We start from the raw sequence: 12,492 nt of genomic DNA on the forward strand, positions 1-12,492 counted from the left end.
AACATGTAATCCTTAATTCCTTGCATGGATTATTTAGCCGTGATCACGTGTAGCTGATAGACATGGGGTAGTGATTGCCAATTATTTGCGCATTATTTATTCAGCTTGTCTATCTGTCATTGCGCATAAATGCTTAATTGCATTAGCTTGCAAGGTTATGTTCCACTTTGGCTTGTTTTGCATGCTTTATGTAATCTGCATATTTGTTTGATGGAAATTACTACTACGGGGATTCTTTAGAATCTCACCCTCCAATTTATGATGAACAGTGAAAGCTAGTAGCCCGAAGGACAAGGAGGTTGTTTAAGAAGAAGGTGGGCTGGTTGAAGAGCAGAGATACCTGTTATAATTCTGTTAATTGTATAGCAAAATATATGGGCAAGTAACTTTACTTGCTCTATGGAAATATTATTTTGTATCCTCTAGAAGAAGGAGGTGAGCATTGCCAGGTGCACGTATATGCTGTCAACCAAGAGCGTTGCTTTATTCTTAATATAATATTATAAGATTGTATAGTATGAAATTATTTTAGGTGATAATAGATTAAGTTGAAAGCAGAGTTGATATTGGATCACTCATCAGTTATCTGAAGGTTTGAAATATTTGATCAACGGATTCCAATGTTAAAGGGAAAAAAAAATTCCCTGTCTTTTCCCAGGACGGAAACCTGGCGTTAGTAATTCACAGACGTTAAATGATCCTATTAGTATATAAAAGTGAGGTGTTGCAAAAGAGGTAGTGTGATAATTGTAATATCCCAAATTTTATGGATTTGAGTAAAGCATGATGAAGGAGAAATTTTTAGAGAAATTGTTGAGATTAAGACCCTTAAAATATGGTTTGAATAATTATAAAGTTAATTTCAAGAATTTAGGACATATTTTCTTGGAATATTCAAGAAAAATAGTTAGAGGCTAATTTTTGAGGTGAGATTTTTAGGATAATTGTTTTATGGACTAAAGAAGCTAATAGAAGAAGAAAATTCATATAAAATATCCATGTTTGATTTCTGGAATTATTTGATTATCCAAGAAAAATAGAGAAGGATCCATTTGAACGGAAAATGAAGACCAAAGGGTATAATAGTCATTCCACACCCCTTACCGACATATTCTACCCTAATATCTTCTCCCTTCTTACTTTCCTCTGCCATTCGAAGTGCAAACAGAGGGAGAGCTGGGAGAGTTTGAGAAAGATCAAGAAAGGGAAAGGCTAGTAGAGGAGAGAATCAGTTCATCTAAAAGTGGAAATCAAACAAGGTGAGTCTCCTGAATCTTCTTCCGTCTTGATTTTCTGTTATTTGGTCATGTGTTGCAAGACGATGATGAAGATGAAATCTGGTTTTTGAGGGAGAAAGTGAACAGCACGACAGTCAAGCTGTAGAAACGTGCTTAATGGTTAGGATGAAGTTTGTGGTTGAGATTTCTGCACTTGCTTTTCACGGTTGATTGCTCTGGTTAAAGTTTCTGAAACAGGGGTTTGAGTATTTAAGGAAATGGCTTCTGGTTTGGGTAATAGATGATTAACAAGTCTAAATATAATTAAGTATTTTCTGGTTGTATGATTATAATATGTTGATTTTATATGCTGTGTGGTTATTGAGGGATCGAGGAGTGCGTGCTTTGAATAAGAAAAATTTCAGACTTAAGGAGGGAAGGATGCTGTTCGATTTTGCTGGTCAAGAAGCATTTGAATGCTAAAACGAAACGCATGAGCTGTAAATATATATATATATATATATATATATATATAGGACCAAGCCTTTTGAGACGGAGCATTGGGAGAAAGAGTTGGGCTGATTCTAATTTAATGATATTCTCGAAGACATGTTCCGACCCAACATCCCAAATGTTTATGTTGATACGTGGCCTCCATTCTTGAAAGGCAAATGGAAAGAGATAGTATAAAATAGTGCTATATAATATTTTGGGGTGAAGGCCGTATGGTCTAATGGAAGAAGGAGCTATTATTTGTTTGGGTTAAAAACCGCTGGATAGGAAAGGAGCAAAATGAGTTTGAATATTTGAATGCTACATGGATTGGAAAGTGATTGTTCTTTAAATCTGGAATTTAATAAAAGGAGGAATTGTTGAATTTGAGAACCAAAATCTGATTCGAAGTTTATTGGGTTGTTGATTTATTTTTGAAGCCTAAGAATAAATGATCTATATATATATAAATATTAATTTGCCCTTACCTATATAATTTATAGGATTTAATATTTGTTCAAGTCCATTAAGAAGGGAGCCAAGGAAGAAGCAAGGGGAAGTTAGTACGGAAGAAAAAGCAAAAGGTAGTAACTTTTTTCCTTTAATGTGATTGTGCATTGATTGCCACATGCTTGGATGTGCCTTTATGCTGATTATGCATGAGAACATGTAAGTTGCCTTTGCATAATAATATTTGTCATGACAATATGCGCTGGTTTCCATTTATTTTGGAATGTGGGCGCGATAGATAGTGATTAGCTATATGGGTGTATGGTGTATATGCATCATTGATTATACTTGGATGCAAGGTGTTGTTCTCTTTGGCCTGTGTAGCATATTGTTTGTGATCTTGTATGATTACGTGAGGGAAATTTGTTACTACTGGGATTCTTTAGAATCTCACTCCTTCCATGTAATACAGCAAGAGCAAGTACTCCTAAGGGCAAGGGAGTAGTGATTGGTGGAGTTTAAAGGTGCAGGAAGCTGGCGATCATTTGTACATATATATTTTGCTTAAAATGCGTCTTATTTTGGAGTAAAGATATATATTGTATATCTATTTTGGTATGTAAATATTCCTCCATAAGGAGATGACTAAGGGCAGATAGATCATAATAACTGCTATTGAAGGAAATGGTCAAATTTTTTTGATATAGTTATTATTTGGCCTAAAATTATGTGTATCTAATTACGTATCTCGTCGTGTGAGCCAATGGCCAGGGTGTCAAATGTTAAACCCTATTGGCGATAGTTGACTTAATTCAGATTCGAAGGGCCGGATGGAAATAAAAATATATATATAATTCCCAGGATGAAACCTGGCTTTTAATGAATCATGATTAAATAGAATAATTCTACTAGTATATAAGGGATAGGTATTACAATAATTATTGTAAAAATATATATTTAATGAGGATAAAAATGAATAGAGTAGTTTAAAATTTTAGACAAAAAATATTACTTATAATTGGGACTAATCCTATGTGAGATAATGTGTAATGTTGTTTATGTATGGAATGAGAGGAGTAATACTAATACATACTCTTCTAATCCTATTTTAAGTTACTTCTAACATGTTTTATATAGATTGAAAAAAAATCTTAAAATTCATTAATTCTTCTTTAAAATTAAGAGATTTTTTAACTTTATTCATATTTAATATACATTATACTCCATAAGGATAAAGTTAATACCATGGAAGAAAAAACCGGACCGGACCGGCCGGTTCAACCGGAAAAACCGGTGAACCGGTGTGTTGTAATGTCCGGTCTGGTTTACTAGATGAACCGGGCAATGTTTAAACCGGTATTGAACCGGTTAAATCGGTCCAAACCGGTGTTAAACCGTGTAAACCGCCGGTTGGAGTGGGTTAGGCGGTTTAGATTTTTGTCCCTCCCACCGGTGTAAAGCAACACCGCTCTGTCATTGGAAAAAAAAAAAAAGACACAGAAAAACCTAATCTGCCAATCTAATCGTTTTCTGATATGATCTTGAGAAAGAAATGAAAAGAAGAAAGAAGAAAAAAAACTCCATCTAATCAAACTTCGCTGGTGCTTGTGGTCGTTGTTTTCACTCTTCATTTCTTGCTTCATCATCGTCATTCTTACTGCATGGTTGTCGTTGCTGTATCTTCATCTGAATATTCCTCTTCCAAAACGCAGCTTTTTCGTGTTGTTGGAGGAAAGGAGGAAAAGAAAGGAGAAGAAAAAAGAGAGCTTGAAAGTAAGGCAGAAGAGAGTGGAGAAGAGAGGGGAAAAGGAAGCCTCGTGACCAGGAAAACATAATAGTCTGCAGAAGCGGCGAGAGACGAGCAAAATGAAAGTGACATGATTTGATGGATGAGTGTGCAAAGAGGAAAGAAGTATAGAAAAAGTAGAGGCCTCCACGTGATTATGCAAGAGACAAGGAGAGAGAATGAGAATTAAAAATACAATATCAGAAAATAAAAACCAAAAGATAAAATTTAATAGGTCATGAATTTATAAAAATAAAAAGATTAAATACTATTTTTTTTCATAATTAGAATAGGAATTTTTTTATATATTTTAATTATTACCGGTTTAACCCGGTCTAACCCCGATCTGACCCATTAACCCTTGAACCAGTACATCAACCGGTTTATTGACCGGTCCGGTTTTTGTTTCCTTGGTTAATACAATAATAAATGAAGGATAAAATCATACATATACATGAAAAATGTCTCTCTCTCTCTCTCCCCTCCTCTCCTTTCCCTATAAATAAGACCGAAAAAATTACTCTCTATTTTTTAACTTATTCCTATTTAATATACATTATATTTTATGAGGATAAAGCTAATATAATAGTAAATGAATGGTAAAATCATACATATACATGGAAATGTCTCTCTTCCCCACTTCCCTTCAAATAGGAACAAAAATTTCTTCTCTTTGTCATATAAATAAGATTAGATGAGTGACAAAGTTTGATTAAGTCAACAAGCCCGAGGCTAAAGTCATACCTGTATGTCCATAGGCTGTTACAATTGGCAGTCATAACCACCACCAACCATTATTTTTGAAATTTTAGCATTAACATTTTGTCAATGACATCAAGTTCCTTAATTTGCTATTGACAACTCATAACCTCCACCAGCCTTTATTAATTAATCACCATAGATCATGGATTGATCAGCGCCAATCGTTGCCAGCTTAGCCACAAGCCGCCTCTCTATATGATCTTCAATTAATTAGTGAACGCAAAACATGTTTTCAAATATATTTTTTTCAGACTAATTGTGTTATTTTTTAAGCATAATTTTTTTAAAAAAATTATTCAAAAGTATTTTTTCCCAAGTTTCTTGTTCCCAAAACTTGTTCTGAAAATAGTTTCAGAAAATTGTTTTGATGAAGCAAAAAACAATAAGCATTATTAACCAAGCCTTGTGTCTACCGTGGTCTTAGTGGGAGGGTAGGCTGTTTAGCATGAAATCTTGAGTTGAAGTTCTTGCCAGCTTCTTTTAGGAAAGTCACTCCTAACTAGATCTGATAATTTGTGTATATATCAACTAAGCCTCGTGTCTTTTGAACATTCAGCTATGAAAATTATTTGATTCAAAAGACGAATAAAGGATGTTAATTGAAGTTAGATCTTTGGATTTTCGTCACTTAGATTAGGCCATATAATTAATGAATGACCAAACTCTGGGAAGAGTTCCTTGAAGATTTTATCTTTGCCCTTCATGTTTAAGTTAGGGTTCCTTGAAGACTTTATCTTTGCCCTTCATGTTTAGGTTGGGGGAAGGTAAGATTCAGGTATGAGATTAAAACGATTTGTTTATTAAACAAATTATTAAGTTGTATAAGAATATTTTCTTTAAATATTTTACGAATTATTCAATGCTGCTCCCCCTAAATTCTTGAATTCCCTTGCGGTTTTCTCTTCAGAAGTCCAATGAGACACTCTCATAGGATTATGTTACCTTCATTTTGTTCTTATTAATTGACTTATTTTCTACTAGAAAATGAATAATCCTTTTAATGATTCATAAATGAAATAATTGCTGTATATAGTATAAAAACTCGAATGAGCTAACCCAACTAGTTTAATTTGCTTAACAATTTATTAAAATATAATTATTAATTGTCGTAATAATATTATTAGAACTTATGAATTTCAGAAATGAAAATGGGAGCTTCAGGCGATTGATAATTGACATGTGGATAGAAGTGCTCAAAATTGGGAATGTTTTACAAATCTATATATATATACTCCTCCGGTCCTAATTATAAGACCTAATTGACTTATTTGAGGAGATTAAGGAAGTAAGTTAAGTTGGTTATTTATAATAAATAAGTGTTGTTATTTCTAAAATATCCTTGCTAATTAAGTATATTGGCTAAAACTATCATTATTAGAAGGATTATCTTGGAAAAAAATGCATAAATATAAGAGAGAAAATGGATTGGGTCTTATAATTAGGACCAAATAAAAAGTCAAATTGGGTCTTATAATAAGGACCAGAGGAGTATTTGTATGTATGTATGTATGTATCAATGGGGAATGTTATGAAAAATTGCACTATTTATAAGTCATAAATAATATTTTCTCTCTTCTTATAAGATATATATATAAGTGAATTACATAGATTACAAAATTGATTAAAGTAGGTCAAAGGCAAGAAATATGTACAAAATATAACTTATTTTACCAAAAACAAATCCTTATTGCTGTAAGACTAACGTTTGGCCAAGAAAAAGTAAGACTAACCAATAATTAACGGGGATAAAAATAGAAAAATGACATTAAAATTTTCATATAATTAAGGGATATGATTTACATCAAATTATGCGTTAATTACACACAAGTCTCACATATTATATGGGATGATCGACATTAATGGAAAATTATGCCATGTTACAGAAATTAAGAATAGATATATCTTTCCCATTGCATTCTTTCCCAATAATATCTGTCGGCCATAAAGTTTCTTTTTGGATTTAACCATGTCAATAATTGCGGCCGCAAGGAATATCAGCAGCGCGGCGAATATTATCTGCGTTATTATTTTATGAGACGGTCAGTCAAAATCCCACAAGCAAATATATACATACACACACTCCTCAGATCTTATTTATAAGGCAGACAAAGAAGGTTTATATTGATCCCATTTATAAGTCATCTCATTTTATTTTTAGCATGAATATACCATTTTGTCATTTATTTATTACAATATAAATAGTTATTTTTTAAAAAGTTTATATACTAATGAAAGGTAAAGTTGAAAAGTTACTATATTTTGAGAGAGAGTTAATGCTATTTATGGTGTTTTCTTAGTCAGTGTAAAGCATGCTGAAAATGTCCAACAAAATGGGATGAGAGGAGTATATAAATGGTTGGGAAAAAAAATGGAGGAGTGGATCAGAAAGGAAAATGAATAATATAATATCTACAATATTTACTTTTTTAAGTGTATATATGAGACGTATCAAAACAATGAAAAAGTAAACAGTGAACACATCCCCAAAAGTGGGGAAAAAAAGAAGCAGAAACTAGTGAAGTATAGTCATGGTGTGAGTATTTTAGTTTTATGTTTTAATTTCAATAAATTAAGAGAGACGGGCAAAAATAAACATAATATTTGAACTAGTATCGCTATAATTTGAAATCATGGTTTTTGGTCCTTAGGTTTAAGTTTAACGGCATTAACTTAACCAAAACTCTTCAAAATTATAGGAATTTATAGACGTTAACATAGATAAAGTCCTTATGAAACTATAAAGACTAAGAATACAGTTTGAAACTACATGAATCAAAATTAAATTTGATGAAACTGTGTGGACAAACAAGAATATTAATCCTATTAAATTTTGTTTTATTGATTGGATTAATTGACTCAGATTGAGAAGCATAGAAGGAAAAGATAAACCATTTTGGTCATGAACTAAAATGATTAAACTCTGCTGGGAATGATTTAAATGTAGAACTAAGATAAATCAATTTGGGAAAAATATATAGTAGTTCCTGATCACTCACGTGCTATGTGATTATCATATATCCAAAATTTTGGTGCCCTAGCTGCGACTTTTACGACGAAAAGGAGAACAAACAGCAAAGCAAGGTTTTATATAAGCTTCTTCATATCAGCCATCTTCAAGTACAACTTCTTCTAAGAAAATCTCTCTCTCTCTCTCTCTATATATATATGGGTAGAGACTTTGTGATCAAGATAACAAAATTTAATGAAAAGACTTAGTCAAATGTGCGTATTTTCATTTGGAAAAATCGTGTAAAAAAAAAAGAACTTGAAAATTGAAAAATTGCGTATCCTATTTGTAATTTTTCTATTTTCAAGGTCTTTTTTGGATTTTCCTTTCCACCATCATAACAAACATATAAAAAAAGCCCTAATTTTATTTGTTGAAATTTGAAGATGTCAACGGCGCATTTCAATTTGATTTCCTTCTTTTGAATTTTTCAAAACACGAAACCAATACAGATAGAAATAAACATTTAATTTGCATAAAAAAAATTAATGAAACATAATAATTACATCACATAATGCCTGAAAATGGATGATACCATCAAGGTGAAACTTGGACTTGTAAACTATTGGCTAAAAGTCAAAGACAATTCGTCATGCCCAATTAATCCTTGAAAATCAATGCTAAGACCGAACAAACCAACCATGACAGAATATTCAACAAACGCAACCCTTTTAGTTTATGATAAAAATATTAAAAATGGATGGAAGGTCCAAAACCATACAAAATGCTGGAATATAGAGTAATTAAAAGAATTATATTATACTTTGTCCATCATTTTGACATCGACAAAAAATGCTGCCTTGTTCTCGTGCAAATTGCAAAGTAAACTACGTAGACACTAATCGTATATCTAAGAAACCAGAGTCCTGTTTTAATTCTCCGAAAGCAGCATAAATCGTGCAGAAGAAATAAGAGGGAGAGAGAACCAATTTCAGGGGGGAAAAAACAATGGATAAGCGTAGAACTGATGCTTACCTTGCGGTTCAAGCTACATGTGTGGTTTTCGTGGCAATTTGTGCAGTAACTTCTGGAGAGACAGAAACAGAGGCCCTTCTCAAGTGGAAAGAAAGTCTTCCAGATCAACCAATTCTGGAGTCCTGGGTCTTTCCAGCGCAAAACTCAAGTGCAGCTCAAAGCCCATGTTCATGGCGTGGAATAACATGTGATAGTTCCTCAGGAAGCATGATTGCAATAAACTTGGCTTTCACTGGTCTTGAAGGTACCCTCCAAAACTTGAACTTCTCTGCATTTCCAAATCTTCTCCGCCTTGATCTCAAAACAAACAACCTCATCGGTAGTATACCAGAAAACACTGGAGTGCTTTCTAAATTGCAATACCTTGACCTCTCGGCAAATCACCTCAATGGCACTTTACCTCTTTCTCTTGCAAATTTGACTCAAGTTCATGAGTTCGATGTTTCACGAAACAATATTACTGGGATATTAGACCCTCGTCTCTTTCCTGATGGTTCTGGTCAGGCCAAGGCTGGACTGATGGGGATCAGAAATCTTCTCTTTCAGGACACCCTGCTTGGTGGTAGAATTCCAGATGAAATAGGGAATATAAGAAATTTAACTGTGCTAGCTTTAGATGGGAATAGCTTTTATGGACCTATTCCCCCATCTCTAGGGAACTGTACACATTTGAGTGTTCTTAGGATGTCTGGAAACAAGTTCTCAGGCGTGATTCCTCCTAGTTTTGGTAGATTGACTAATCTATCTCAGGTTTTCCTCCACATAAATAATTTACAAGGTCCTGTACCACAAGAATTAGGAAACTTCTCTTCTTTAACTGTCCTACATCTTGCTGAAAACAACTTCACTGGAGAGTTACCACCGCAAGTTTGCAAAGGTGGCAAGCTTGTCAATTTCAGTGCTGCCCACAATAGTTTCACTGGCCCAATTCCAATAAGCCTGAGAGATTGCCCACCCTTGTAGAGGGTTCGGCTGGAATATAACCAACTCAGGGGTTATGCAGATCAAGATTTTGGAGTGTATCCTAATCTTACTTACGGGGACTACAGCTACAATAATGTTCAAGGTGATCTCTCTTCAAATTGGGGAAGCTGCAAAAACTTGAAATACCTTAGTATGTCTGGAAATTCAATAGGTGGCACTATACCTGGTGATATTTTTCAGTTGAACCAACTGGTAGAGCTAGATCCTGTCTTCCAATCAAATATCAGGAGAGATTCCCCAACGAATAGGGGATTCTTATGGCCTTTCCACTCTATCTTTGGGTAGCAACAAACTTTCAGGATTGATACCAGCAAGCATTGGGAAATTGTCTAATTTGCGAACATTAGACTTGTCAACAAACATGCTCAGAGGACAAATCCCTTATCAGATAGGGGATTGCTCAAACTTGTTGAGTTTAAATTTGAGCAACAATGGCTTGAATGGAACAATCCCATACCAAATTGGAAATCTGGTATCCTTACAAGATTTGTTGGATTTCAGTTACAATGCACTTTCTGGCCAAATTCCAGCTGATCTTAGCAAGCTGAAAAATTTGATCAGTTTGAATATCTCTCACAACAATGTATCCGGTTCCATCCCTGACTCCCTTGGTGACATGTTGAGTTTGTCAAGCATCAACCTCTCCTACACAACAACTTGGAGGGTCCTGTACCCAACAGCGGCATATTTAATTCTTCCTATCTAGTGGATTTAAGAAACAACAAAGAGTTATGCGGGAATATACAAAACCTGCAACCTTGCAATGTCTCATACACAAAACCTGGAGGTGGAAGCAACAAAAAGAAAGTTACAGTAGCCATTGTTGCTTCTTTGAGAGGTGTACTGCTTGTTTCATCATTGTTGGTTTGCATTTTTGTTTTTGGTTGTAAGACAGGAAATATGAAACGGAATTCTGCATGGGGGAGAAAAAGTCCATTTTCAATGTGGTATTTCAATGGCAGAATTGTTTATGAAGACATAATTGAAGCCACTAAGAACTTTGATGACACCTACTGCATTGGAGAGGGAACATTAGGGAAAGTTTATAGAATGGCCATGCCAGGAGGTCAAGTAGTTGCTATAAAAAAGTTAAGATGTGAGGCGCAGATAGCTTAGACATTGAAAGTATAAGATCCTTTAAAAGTGAGATAGAAGCCATGAATGAAACACGTCACAGGAACATTGTGAAGTTGTATGGGTTTTGCTCAGACCCCTTGCACACATTTTTAATTTATGAGTACATGGAAAGAGGAAGCTTAAATGACATGCTGAGAAATGAAGAAAAAGCTACTGAGCTAGATTGGCCAAAGAAGAGAGTTGGGATTGTTAAGGGAGTAGCACAAGCTTTATCTTACATGCATCATGATTGCAACCCACCAATAATCCACAGAGACATATCAAGCAAAAATGTATTATTGTCCAAAAATCTGGAAGCCCCTGTCTCAGACTTTGGCACAGCAAGGTTCCTGAAGTCAGATTCATATATTTGGACTTCCTTTGCAGGCACAAATGGCTACGCAGCTCCAGTTTAGCTTCATATGCTATATGTGATCCTGTTTAGCTTTAAATTAACTTGTGACAGTCTCCCTCACAACTTATAAGTTCTTGAAAAGGAAGAATTATATTTTAACTACAGAAGATCATCCAAAATTCCCTAAAGTTTTCTAGTTTACAAATGTTTTTAAGCCCAAGAAGTGATATTTTGGAGAAGTTACAATGTTGTTAAACTCCTAGTCTGGATTATTTTTAGTAATTGACCAACATAATTTCGTATGTCTCCCTGTCATTGCTGTAATTGGCTAACGCTTTTTTTTTTTTTGGTTTTTTGTTTATTTTCCCCCAACTGGCTGGTGCAGAGCTTGCATACACAAAAGCAGTGACTGAAAAATGTGACGTGTATAGTTTCGGTGTTTTGGCTTTCGAAATTCTCACAGGAAATCATCCAGGAGATCCAATTTCTCATATACAAACATATGGTGTTCAAAACATCAACTTCAAAGAGATTTTAGACCCACGTCTTTCACCTCCTACAAATCAAGAAAAATTACAGGAATTGGCTTTGATTAGTAATCTGGCTATTTCTTGTTTACAATCAAACCCTGAATCACGACCAACTATGCGAAGCATAAGTCACATGATTGACATGGAGACAGCTCGTGATTCATGATTTAAGTATGCTTGCTTGTTTTTCAATGGGCTTTGCTATAACAAGTGATTCGAGTGCTTTCATGTATATGTTTATAACTTGTAGTCAACTTTCCTTTTTCGGCTGTAGTAAGCCGTCGATTGATTTTGTTCGACAATACAATTGGGTTCCCAACAAAAGAAGTAGGATGATTTCTCCAATCGTGGATAATATAGTATTCTAGAATAAATAATACACACATAAACAGAAAATTACTCACAAGAATTATCATCATAGCAAAATTTGTTAAGGAAAAATAGTCTAGTACATATAGAAGTCCAAAGCACTTTTGCTATAGTTAAAGATAAGCTAACAATCACACCAATGACATTTTCTGCGCATTTTCCCCAGTTTATCCCATCTTGTTTATCTCGGAAATATTAAAAACCGCGTTGGGCTCTTTTGGATGAAATTTCTCTACAACAGGTAGAATCAGTGTTTTGAATTTTCCAAAACATAGAGATGAATAAATTGCAGCATCCTTATTGATATCAAAAGGTAGAGGTCGCAAACTCATTCAAAGATGAAAGATAAAGCGCACCTCATGTTCGTCGAATCATCAATGTTCCCTATTCCCACAACATGGTGAGTCTCCTAACAGGGATTTTTGCATACGCTGAGACTTGAACTCGAG

The 12,492-nt window shown here is 34.3% G+C and overlaps 1 long non-coding RNA gene and 1 pseudogene across 2 annotated transcripts; both read left to right on the forward strand.

Moving 5' to 3' along the window:
* Positions 1 to 1,173: 1,173 nt before the first annotated feature.
* LOC114729422 (uncharacterized) lies at positions 1,174 to 2,694 on the forward strand. 2 transcript variants are annotated; one of them, XR_003738747.1, is made up of 3 exons: positions 1,174 to 1,259; positions 2,213 to 2,293; positions 2,632 to 2,694. It is a non-coding gene; the product is annotated as an uncharacterized LOC114729422 (long non-coding RNA). The 2 variants fall into 2 exon arrangements; XR_003738746.1 differs by lacking the exon at positions 1,174 to 1,259 and having other exon boundaries at positions 2,156 to 2,293.
* Positions 2,695 to 8,463: 5,769 nt separating this feature from the next.
* LOC114729437 (MDIS1-interacting receptor like kinase 2-like) lies at positions 8,464 to 11,840 on the forward strand (annotated as a pseudogene).
* Positions 11,841 to 12,492: the final 652 nt, after the last annotated feature.

The sequence above is a fragment of the Neltuma alba genome, unplaced genomic scaffold, assembly GCF_004799145.2.
Source record: "Neltuma alba isolate B1F8T4 unplaced genomic scaffold, ASM479914v2 tig00012634_pilon, whole genome shotgun sequence".
Lineage (NCBI taxonomy): Eukaryota > Viridiplantae > Streptophyta > Magnoliopsida > Fabales > Fabaceae > Neltuma > Neltuma alba.